The sequence below is a fragment of the Phocoena sinus genome, chromosome 3 (assembly GCF_008692025.1).
Source record: "Phocoena sinus isolate mPhoSin1 chromosome 3, mPhoSin1.pri, whole genome shotgun sequence".
In the NCBI taxonomy this organism is placed as follows: domain Eukaryota; kingdom Metazoa; phylum Chordata; class Mammalia; order Artiodactyla; family Phocoenidae; genus Phocoena; species Phocoena sinus.
The window spans coordinates 26,105,226-26,117,907 of NC_045765.1; the positions used below are offsets into that span (position 1 = coordinate 26,105,226).

At 42.5% G+C, this 12,682-nt stretch overlaps 1 protein-coding gene across 5 annotated transcripts in view; it reads right to left on the minus strand.

Moving 5' to 3' along the window:
* Positions 1 to 12,682, minus strand: part of KCNIP1 (potassium voltage-gated channel interacting protein 1) — a 356,720-nt gene that overhangs the window by 51,433 nt on the left and 292,605 nt on the right. The window contains exon 1 of one of the 5 annotated variants that reach the window (XM_032628582.1): positions 3,537 to 3,624. The exons of the other annotated variants lie outside the window; for them this stretch is intronic. The gene's annotated coding sequence lies outside the window, so the exon portion shown is untranslated. Of the gene's footprint in view, positions 1 to 3,536; positions 3,625 to 12,682 lie in introns of those variants that run through there. 5 annotated transcript variants of the gene reach the window in all.

The following is a 12,682-nucleotide window of genomic DNA, read 5'->3' on the forward strand; positions in this document are numbered from 1 at the left end:
TCTGGTGAGGGTGAAGTTGCATAAAGCTGGCCCAGCAAGCAGTGAGAAGAGAGGCAGAGAATTAACTGGTATTGGTCTCTGAATCTTCTGGGGGCATTACTTGTCTGTCACCTCCACACCCCTGTCTTGATCTTCTCTCTGCAGCCCCTGCTGTCCTCACTTTGGTGGAAGTGACGATGAGCTTGATGGATCAGCAAGCCCTGGCAGTGAAGGCTGGGTATGTGTGGTGACATAGCATATAGGGGAAAAGTCATGTCAGTGTTCCTACTCTGGAAGTTTCACTGGCAACTGTCAAATCCAAAGGGAAGGCTTATACTTCCTAAGAGGCCTGATGGACTTTAAATCAAAGACATAAAGCATGGCTTTTGTCTGTTTTGTCTGATGAGTAGTATATTCATTTCATTGGCATGATCTAAGGCTGGAAAGAATTAAACACTTATAAAGTACCTGCTATGAAACAGAAAACAAGCTTGGTACTTCCCCATATGCTGCTTCATTTAATCCTTACAATATGTAGCATTACTACCAGTGTTTTGGGTTGAACCGTGTTATCCAAAAAGATACGTTGAAGTCATAATCCCTGATAACTTAAATGTGACTTTATTTGGAAATAGTCTTTGCATTTGTAATCAAGTTAAGATGAGGCCATTAAGGCTCTAATACAATATGACTGGTGTTCTTATAAGGAAGAGGAAAATACCATGTGAAAACAGAGACACAGAGAGAAGATGGCCATGTGAAAATGGACATAGAGACTGAAGTGATGCTGCCACAAACCAAAGAAGACCTGGAGCTACCAGAAATTGGAAGAGGCAAGGAAAGATTCTCTTCCAGAGGCTCGGGAGGAAGCATGGCCCTGCCAACACTTTGCTTTTGGACTTCTAGCCTCCAGAACTGCGAGAGAATACATTACTGTTGTTTTGAGCCATCCACTTTGAAATAATTTGTTACAGGAAATTAATACAACCGTCATTCTCATTTCTCTATTTTTACAAATGAGGAAAGTGAAACCTGGAGAAAAGAAACTTGCCCAGGGTCACACGACTGATAAATGGCACATCCAGGATTCGAACCCAGCTATTTTGACTCCAGGCCTAATATCTATGCTACTTCAAAATTACTACTAAAAAATAAAATAAGAACAAGACCAAGGGCCTAAGAAAGACTACTGATGGGTTCTTTAGAGATGTTCCACTGCTCTCTTTAAATTGACTGCATCCTGTTGGTTCCTCCAGTAGGAGGAGGTCTTCTCCTCTTAAGTGAGTGAATAGTTTCCCATATCACACACACATTAAAAATGGTGTTTTGGGCCACATGGTGAAGGCTATAGCATAGGAGCATATGTGTGGTATAGACTTAATGACAGACCACAGACTCCATCTGGAGGGGGCTTACTTGTTGAGGTACTAGGTGTCCAGGACAGAAGATGAAATTTTAGAGACCAATACTGGCTTGTTGCTGTTGCTGTATCTTTGGAAATTTTATGTAACTTCTCTAAAGCTGTCTTCTTCCTTATATAAAAGGAATAATGATATCAACTTCCAAGAGTTATTAAATTTTTTCCTTAGAGTGTTATTTTGAGGGTTACATTAGCTCACATATATAAAAGCACCTGGCACTACACCTGGGACATTGTAGATGCAGAATAAATATTAATCCCTTCCTTCACCTGAGTTCCTGGAGGCAGTCTTAAACATATGTCCTCTACTTTTCACCTTAATCCCCTCATTACCATAACATTAGATGAATAACTGATATCTTTTGTGGTAATAAAACCAAAAGCTGTAACCTTGAGAAGTTAGAGCAGGGGAAGGGAGATGGTCACCTCTGGATATGGAAAGGAAGGAACAGGGTAATATTTCCACTGCACCATTAGCCTTATAAGGAAGTAGGCAGCTCTTGCATTACTTTGTAATCTCAGTGGGTTTCTGCTCTGAAGCTCTGAGTAGGGATGGGACACATTCTCTTGGGATCTGATGGAGAACAGAGACTTTGCTCAATTGTTATGACTGGCAAGTTGAATTTGGAGTTTTAGAAGAGCACATATAAGGGACTGAGGGACAGGAAGAGTCTCTATTTGCATACAGAACTATTCTTCCCGATTGTTAGATTTCAGGTGGTTTTTAAGAAAGAAAAAGTTTTCTGAATATGTTTCAGCTTTCAAAATCTCAGAGAAACACAATCATAGACTTGGGGAATCATAGATTCACTAAATTTTAGCTAAAGCTTTAAAAGTTCTTACATAGGGCTAACATATAGGACAGATAAAGTGGAGCTGGTTTTGTGGAAGCAGGAATGAAGGGCTCAGAGTCTGCCCTACCAACCCCTGCTCGAAAGCAAATAAAAGAAATCTTTGGTTACTCCAGAATTCCATGAAGCAGAGATTGAAAATCATCAATATTGCCATAGGAAACTGAGATCCAGGTAAAACAATGATTTGAACAAGGTTAAACAGAGACAGATTATTGATAGAAACCAGGTCTTGTAACTGCTAGTCCAGAGTTCATCCAACCACATCATTCTGTCCTTCAGTCTCTGGCCTACCTCAGCTTTGATTGGTACTTTAGCTAGTCCTTTGTCTGCAAACGTATTTCATTATTATGCATGTGATACTACCTCTTGGGAGAGGAATTCTGTCTACATCATGCAGTTATGGAAGTATATACATCGAATATGAATATACATTGTTGGAGGCTGGTCTTGTTTAATGCATTGCTCATCAAAATTGGAATCTTTCCTGGATCCTAATTTTACGTGATAAGAATTATCTAGAAAAACTATGTTCTATTTGGGGCAAAGTCTCATGAAGAGGAAGAAAATACTCTTTATTTCTTGAGCTCCTTTAACTTTGGGGACCAAACCACTAACTTTCTAGTAATAAACATTAAACAACATGGTTAACCTGAATTTTTAACTATATTCTCACTAAAGAATGGAGTTAAAGTCATGGCTGATTAGGTGGTTTTAGAGTAAAGGTTCTTATGCGGGTTGAGGATTAAGGGCTGGGGAAAGAAACTGATACTTGTTTAATGTCTTCTAGCTGCTGGGCACTGTGATCAGCATTTTACAAGATCTTTTACCACCATAATCTTACCAACTACTTCTTAAACAAAGTTAATCAGTACGATGACTTTTGACAGTCATTGACATTGACAGTCATTTGACAGTCATATAGAACGACTATACCAACAATATAGTCATCAGACAATTTTAGAGAGGGTTTTGATGTATTCTGCTAGTCTCACACAGCTAGTAATCCACCAAGACTCACATGCATATAGGGTAGGAACAGAAGATCCTAATTCCCCTGCCGCTCCCCCATCACTCTGCAGACGCCACGTTTCAGCACCACGGACAGCGCATCACTCGGGCGCTTGGAGAAAGGCCGGAATCAATACAGCGCTAATTTAGCCGGGCTTTTTCAAATCTCTCGGGTCTCCGCGCGTCACTTTCCATGCGTATTCTAAACTACTCTCACAACAACCTAAGCTGAAAAACACATTCATATAAAACGGCAAGCTCGGGGGTTTGCTTACCGTCTGACAAGTCAATCAGCCCGAGGTAGTGCAAAAGTTTCAGAGAGGACCACACGACCACCACTATTCCCAATGTTTGGAGCCCCTCAGACTCGCCCTCCGCCCACATCCTCACGGAACACTGGCGCACCAGCAAGACGCCAAGCGGGCATTTAAAGCCGGAAAACCACGCTTCCAAGCCTCCCTTCCCGCTGTTCTAAGTGCACGGTTTATTTCCGCCGGTCTTTCTTCCTCGCAGTCTCTCCCCCCTCCCTCCCTTCCACTCCTCCCTGCTCCCTCCTCCTTTCTCCTCCTCCTAGCTGGCAACGTCTATGTTTTTTCATAGTAATCTTTGCTTTTATTTCATTTTCTCCCAAGGCAGTTTCCCTAAAGGTTTAACCAACCCCTAACCATCTGCTACCCGAGTGTGACCGTAATTGGCAACGTCTCACAGCATATTCTCTCTGCCACTCAGAGGGAATGCATGTGAGAGTAGACATAAACGAAGACAGAAGGGAAGAGACTTAATGCTTTTGATCTGAGATAGACTTAGACGTGAGGGTTATTCTTCAAAAGGATAACAATTTGTTTTTACTTCTTCAGTTACAAACCCGTCAAGCTTATTCTGGGATATAGGTGGTCCCTGCTTTGACATCACAAAATGTCCCTGGAAAACGGATCATCAAGAAAGTAATTGTAAACTGGGCTGGGCCCACAGTTATATTTGTGTTTAGACAGGTTTTATATCAGTATCAGAAATTATGAAGAGGGTAGTCAGGCTGACTAAATGATCACTGGGCAGCACTGAATGAGCAAAACTTCTGGAAATAAAGCAAAAAAAAAAATATGGTGAAGCAAAAGATGATATTCATGTATCCTAAACTTCTCGGCTCTTCTCGGCTCCCGTGCAGTTTTCCTGCACGGGATTGTCAGCAGTGAACCTCGTGGGGAATGGTAGTCAATGTGGTGAAGAAGGAAGATTGGAGACTAATGTCACAAAGACCTTGGGAAAGTTCCTCGATCTCCATGAGGCCCAGTTTCCGCTTCTGTGAATACACTTACCTCAAATAAGAGAACCCATGCCAAGTATGAGAACAGAGTATGCGTTTAAGAAACGCTAGTCTCAGATTTTGAGAACACGCTATGTTGGCAACAATGTGGGGAAAAGACACTCTCATGAATTGTGGGTGGGAATGTACATTCATACAACCTCTTGGGAGGGAAAAAAGTACATCAGAAATAAATAGTGTATATACCCTTGGGTCCTGAAATTTCACACACAGGGGTGCCTACCTGTGTGTGCAAGTATATATATGTGTACAGGATATTCACTGCGTCATTTGTTTATAACAGCAAAAGAGTGAAAAAAGTATATGCTTATCATTGAGCACACTGGTTAAATAAATTACAGTGCCTACATAAAAGGAATACTATATAGCCATTATAGGAATGGGATACAGGAATATTATACAGCCATTAAAATTATATATCTTGTAAATTTAATTATAAATTAAAATGTATTCTCTTTTTGAGAATATATAATTCTCAAAATATATAATTAAATGAAAAATGTTGTTTAGTACATTACCATTTTAATTTTGAAAAGGGACATTTACATTTTACCATTATCACTTTAATTTGGAAAGGGACATATACACATACACATGCTGGCCTATACATAACATATTTCCAGAAGGATAACTGATAATTGAGAATTTTAGTTGCTTCTGTAGGGTCTGGGGCCAGAGGGAGACCCACTATGAAAATTTCCTCCCGTGCGTGTAGCTGACTTTAAACAACAACAATAACTAAATGTGAAAGTTGGTCTCTCCTTTCTTTCCTTCTTTGTGAAAGGGAGAGACATATTCTACATATCTGAGTGAGACTCAGGAAACTCTTGTCTTCTCTGCTCTGTAACTCCCCCATTGGTTCTATATATCAATCTCCAATTTCATTGGTGCCTGGGCAGTGCCTGGAGTCAGTCTATTCCAGCTTGTGAAAGCTGATTGTTAAAATTTCAGGAAACCAGCAAGACAGTTGTTACACCTTTGGTGGCTTGAAATCAACCACAGCAGGAGTATTTACACCAAGAAAATTGGCAAACACTGTAATTGAGTGCTTCCTCCCCCTCCTCACCATTACAGGTTTACCAGGACACCACTCTGCCATTCCAGATCCCACCTGCCCAAAAGGAAACCTGACAAATTCACCTGCCCAGGGGTTGTCCTGCCTTACTGTGTTTTCTATCCTGTGGAGCCCTAGCGAGAGAAATACTTAACCCAATGAGCTTCGTGGTATTTTAGGCATTAGCACAGCCAGACATGAGGAACTAAATTAGGAGCAGAGGTATTTCCAAGTTTCTGGTAATTCAGTACTCTGTTCTCTTGCCTTCTCTATAAACTCTCCTGGTTTGCACTGCTCCTTCCTGCCTCTCTATTGCTGCCTTTCCAACAACTCTCTACCTTATAAGACCGGTGCTGTCCCTGACTTTCTCCTGCCTCTGTATTCACCCCCTTTGCAAGATTATGTATGCTCACTGCTCTAGATGTCAGCTCTGGGCAGATGGCTCTGGTCTCAGACACGTTTCTGTCCTGCATTTTTACCTGTTGTATTATTTCACCTTGCACAAAACATTCTCAGTTCAGTTCCACCGACATGTATTACTCAGCATTTGTTAGACGCAAGGCCAGATGCTAGAAACTAGACTTAATCCTTTGCCACTTTCTGGAATTTCTGGGAATAAATGACATGAGAAGGAGGAGTGGTGGTTCCCACTTTCTGCCTTTGCTGTCACCATGCAAAGACTTAAATTCGTTCAAGAATTCTGGTCTCAAAGACAAGTGCCCCCCTGATTGTCTCCTAACCCTGAGCTTTAGGAACATCTGCCTCTCATGTGAGTTATGTCAAAGATAACCAGACAGATTTAACTACTACTTTCTAGAAATTGTGGGGTGCTTTACACAGGCCATTTCCGTGGATTCTCACAATATATCTGTGTGGGTATTTCCACTTTCCCAAGAAGATCACAGAGGGAAATTCAGGTCTCATAGGTGTATGAGTATTAAACCCAGGTCTAAGTCCTGCCTCCAAAGTCCACAGTTCCCCACACATCCAGCTAATAAATGGGGTATCTGTGGTTTGATACTTGTGAGAGATCCATGAATTGTTTATTAAAGAGCCTGCTTTTTCTCACATCACATTTCCATCCAACATGATGTGGTGCCTGCACAAATCTTCCCTCTACGTGTAACCTCCCTTTAAAGTTTTATTGAATTTCCATCTTTCATTTGATGAGAAATTCTTACCCTAACGGGAACACTTATGGAATCCATTTCACAAATTGCTTTTTCTTATTTCCATATAGATTGTAAGATGAATATGTTTGCATTGTAGATATCAGCCTGCATAGAATTGGACACTTTTCTCGCTTTGTCCCAAATTATTATTTTTTGGCCAAGAATCTTTGCTGGCCCTCTTCAATTCTTTATCAGCACTAGCAGGCAACTTTTCCCCCTCTGAGCTGTTTGCCATAAAGAAACAAAGGTTTGGTCATTCATGAGACATTCCCCCTGAGTGAGGATGGTGGGGTGGAGGTGGTGAACCGACCTCATGTATCAGCTACCTGACTTGTTCTGACCCAGACATCACAAAACACAGGATTCCAGTTCAGAATTGTCACAGTCTGACAAATGAGTACTGGCTATGGTTTTCAAAGTCCCTTAGGACTCTTGGGAACCAAGACTGTCACACTCACAAACGACTAGTGTCTATGTCAGCTCAGGATGCTATAACAGAATTCTATAGACTGGGTGGCTTCAACAACAGATATTTATTTTTCACAATTCTAGAGGCTGGGAAGTCTGAAATGCAGGGTACTAGCATGGTCGTGTTCTGGTAAGGGCCTTCTTTCTGGCTTGTAAATGGTTGCCTTCTTGCTGTATCCTTACGTGGTGGAAAGAGAGAAAGCTCTAGTTTTTCCTCTTCCAATAAGGACACTAATCCAATCATGAGGACCCCATCCTCATGACTTCATCTGAACCTTACTACCTCACAAAGGCCCCACCCCCAAGTATTATCACATTTCAAATTAGGGTTTCAGCATGTGAAGTTTGGAGAGACACAAACATTCAGTCCATAGCACATAGTTTTCACCAAACAATTGCAGGTACACAGAATCTCTGCATGAGAATTTTAGCTCTGCCACCTGTGTGACCTGGGACGAGTCATTTAAATGTTTGCAGCCAGCCTCCTCGCCTGCAAAATGGGAATACTCTTGGTACCCATATCATAAGATTGTTGCAGTAATGAAGTGCGATAATGCCATAAACTGCTTAGCATAGTCCCGGACATCCAGTGAACGGCAGCGTGACATAGAGGTTCAAAGCAAGCCTCCAGGGTCAGACTGCCTGCACTGACTCTTAACTCTGCCTCTTACTTAGTTCTGTGACTACTGGTGAGTTCCTTAACCTCTCAGTGCCTGAGTTTTCTCACTAGTAAAACAGATATAATCATAATACATACTTCAGACAGCTGTTGTGAAGACTGAAATGAATTAGTTATTATTCATAGAAAGAACTATATTAGTATCATTATTATTATCCATACGCTCCAAGGGATCATCAGCAGCTGGGTCCCATGGGAAAGTCACAGATTGAGTATGTACACGGAGTTTTGGAAAAAGCCTTTTCCATTGGGGGTTTGGATCCGGGGACAGAAAGGAATATTCTTTCAGGTATGGGAATAAGACTTTCTCTGGAAATTTCTGGGTAGCATGAGCTTCAGTTCTCTAGCCACAAGTCTTCCTTCCAGGCAAATGGTTTCAGTCGAGTCTGACTTGTTGCTGCTTAAACTTCATTTATGGTGGCCCCCAGCAGTCAGAAAATAAAATTCTATTTTGGCTGGCTACTTCTGCTGCTTACAGCTTGCTTTTTGCTGTGTAACCTGAAGTAAACAGAGGTGTCCTGTGGTACAGGGCCCCCCAAGATTGGAGCAGTTCACTTAGTTAACCGAAAACGCATGGGCAACGCTGTGTTCACATTCGCTTGACTCCGTAGGGCTTGCTGCGGGTATGTGGGCTTCTGTGTGCTTCTCCCAGTAACGGTAACATACTGTCTAAATCTCACCTGGATAAACTAATTTGGTAGAGGCCTCATCTTCTGGAATGTTCTGCTGCAGTTGGTATAAAAATAATGCCAATAATTGCATTTGGAGTTCTCTTTTCTTTAAAAGGTGGGGAAGAAATGAAAGAATTCCTCAGAGCGCCATCTCAGAGCTCTCAATTCTACCAGAAGGCGAACTATTAACTGCAAGATGGTTATGATTCAGAGAGAAAATCATTACTATTCCCATTACTGGTCAAAATGCGAAAATTATTCTAGTGTTCTTTATCATAGCCCTTATCTTGGTGCTCTTTTGGGGGCACTGGCTGCATTTGTTTAAATTAGTTTTATAATGAAGATGATAATTGTACAATAATTCAGTAATGATATATCTCTTCCTTCCTTCCTTCCATCTTTCCTTCATTCCTCCCTCCCTTCCTTTTTCCCTCCTTCTCTTTCCTCCCTCCCTCCCTTCCTCTTTTCCTCTCTCTCTCTCTTCTTTCTCAGATATTTACTGGGCCTGTGTTAGACACTATGCACAGATGAAGAGGAAAGCCTTTTCCATTAGGAAGTTCACAATGTCTAAAAAATGCTCTAGGAGTTCTATTGGCCAGGCCAAAAAGTTCGTTCGGGTTTTTCCATAAGCTGTTACGGGAAAAAACAGAATGAACTTTTTGGCCAGCCCAATAATTTGCAAAATTGTTTCACCTTTTACATTACTTCACATATTGAGGTTTCTCAACAAATATTTGTTGAAAAATGCTGTGCTACTCTTCATAACAAACTTTCAAATTAGGGTGCAACATTATTTTCATTTTACAGATAAGAAAACAGGGGCAGGGGCTTCCCTGGTGGCGCAGTGGTTGAGAGTCCGCCTGCCGATTCAGGGGACACGGGTTCTGGGAAGATTCCACATGCTGCAGAGCGGCTGGGCCCATGAGCCATGGCCGCTGAGCCTGCACGTCCAGAGACTGTGCTCTGCAACGGCAGAGGCCACAACAGTGAGAGGCCTGCATACCACTTAAAAAAAAAAAAAAGAAAGAAAACAGGGGCAAAGAGAGGGAAACTAAACGTTATCAGCATTTTTCATGGGTTGGGCACTGTGTGGGACTTTCACACAGGTTTTTTCCTTTATCTTAATTATCACAAGAATGAGTACCAACTGACAGAGGAAGCTCAGACAAGGGTCTCCCAGGAGGTGATAAAACTAGTTGGTGGCAGAGCCAGGCCTGGAGTTCAGGTCTTCTGTGGATTCTTTCACTGAGAGCATTCTCTGACTCCCCAGGACTCCGATTCCCAGTGGTCAGCAGTGGGGGCAATGAGGGGTAGAGTTCAGAGTTGGTCCTGGTCCCCGTTTTTCCTGTTTCTTCTCAGTTCTTTCTCTCAGGCCCTTTGCTTCTCTTCCCAATAATAATAACTACAGTAACACAGCCATCCCACCCTGGGTTAGAGATTTTATACACTTCGTTAACTCACTCAGTCCCAACAATGATTCCACTTCTTTGCTAGTCATTATTACTCCTGATAGCATATTTATGGGAAGGGGCAGATGCTGAAAGGTAAAAGCCTCGGTGCATGGAGCTGGAAGCCCTTCTCTCATATACACATCACTGGGGAGAGATGACCTGCTTCAATCAGCTTCCCGTGGATCCAATGGGGGAATTCTCCACGCCTTGGGTCCCAGTCCCTCTGTGGGCAATTCTCAAAGGCAGATCTGTTTATCTGATTTTATCATCAGCTCCATGGAGATGGGGGGCAGGAGAGACAATGGGAGAAAAGCATCCTGGTTTTCTTCTTGGATTTTAGAAAACCCTCAGAAAAGATGATCTCAAGCACCTCACAAGATTAGTTTTAGGAGGATCTTGAACCCTCTTTCAAGAATTCTGTGTCCTGGGCTTCCCTGGTGGCGCAGTGGTTGAGAGTCCGCCTTCCAATTCAGGGGACACGGGTTCGTGCCCCGGTCCGGGAAGATCCCACATGCCGCGGAGCGGCTGGGCCCGTGAGCCATGGCCGCTGAGCCTGCGCGTCCGGAGCCTGTGCCCCGCAATGGGAGAGGCCACAACAGTGAGAAGCCCGCGTACTACAAAAAAAAAAAAAAAAAAAAAAAAAAAAGAATTCTGTGTCCTTTGGGATGAACTTCAAGACCTCCCCTCTTCCCTCCCCGCCACACACCAAACTTCCAGCCTGCAGGACTCATTCTTCATTCTGCATCTCACCAACATCTCTTTCCCCAATCACAGTCCTAGGCTGAGGAGGTGGAAGCATATGTCTCTCTGCTAAAAGCAGGCTAGAACGCAGGAGTTGATGCTTCCCGGCAGGCAAGAGTAATGAGCACATTTATTAACAAGTGCACAATGTTCATGTTGATTGTCAGCGTGAAACATTTTTTGGTTTGAGCAAAACGCAAGAGGGAGGGGATGTGAGTATATATATGTATATATATATATATATATATATATATATATATACACATATAGCGGATTCACTGTGTTATACAGCAGAAACTAACACAACACTGTAAAGCAATTATACTCCAATAAAGATGCTAAAGACAAAAAAACCCTGAACTGTTGTCAGTGAATATTCATTTGTAAATAAAGCCAGGGAATAATGACATTTAAATAACCACCAACATGGTTCAGTTTTTTACCTCTTTTGCTTCCTCAGGAGGGATCCAGGCTCCGTTGGAATTTCAACACACATTCTTCTCTTCCCTCCTCCCCACCTCTCCTGCATTGCTTTCTTCCTTCCTGCCTTCCTCTCTCCAATGTCATGTTCCCTCGGGCCCAGTGATACAACTGTGACTAAGATCAGTCTTGACCATCAAGGAGTTTCCAGTCCAGTGACTGTACTTCCAGACAGAACCACAGATGGGCACCAGTTCCAGCCAGCTTTCTTCTAGACCAAATGCATTTGACATTGCCTTCCTGGCACAGAACTTGACCTGCACTGCCCTGCCCATTCCCTTGTCTCTCTGTTTCCTCACATGGAATGCTCTCTCCTTCCTCTGCCTGGCTAAAGCCAAATCAGTCATCTTCCAGAGCTGAGCTGAAGTCTGGACTCTCCACGCTCTCTAACCTGCTCTTCTTTCTCCAAATGCAGAGCACGCATTTGTCAATCATGTGCTTTTTGGGGAAATCTCTTGCTTTAAGTTCTTGCATTGCTAACTATCAGTTACAATTGTCAGAGTTCTTATTAATGAAGCAAGGTAGCATGGCATAGACACAAGGACGGGGATTTGAAGGCAGGCCTGGGTCTATTCATATCTCTGACACTCACTAGCTGGATGACCTTCAAATGACTTGACCTTGCTGAGGCTTTTTTTTTCACCTGAAGGTAGTGGTGCTTCCTGAGTGCTAGGCCACCTCTGTGGCCAGGAATACAAGGATGGTTTCAAACACTCTGGCAGGAGCATCCATCTTCATTCCAGGAGCATCCCTTCCTACCCCCCCAGGGATATACTTGTCCAGGGCCTGTCATAGGGCAGTTCATGGGCTGAGCTTTGAAAACTGGAGGGAGGGATGTTTGCTTATGTGTTTACCTACCTAGTAGAACCCCAAATCCTTTTTTTATGGGATCATAGATGATTAGAGGGGAAGAGTAAACCAGAGGAAGCATCCTGAAAAATTCTCCAGTGACCACAGATTCTCAGCCCTATAACACCTGAGAGATGACACATTCCTACTGGGGACAGTGGTCAAGGCAGTGACTCTTGCTTGGTGATATGGAGAGTGAATTGGAGAGAGGATTTCAGAATCTCCAAGAGGCAAATATGCATAATTCGGAAAAGTTCCTCAAGTGAGTTTTCTATGTGCTCTTCCCTCATTAGAACTGATATACTCTAACGCCTCTAAAAAGTATTATAAAATATTTCAGACATAGCAAGAGGTATAAAAAATAATCTGATGAATACTCATATACCCATCTCCTAGAAATAAAGTTATACCAATAGAGCTGAAGCCCATGTACCCTGCTTTGATTACAACCCCTTCCCCTCTAAAATAACCATATCCTGAATTTGGTGATTTTCACTTCCACGCATTTCTTTTAGTTTTACTACACACACAC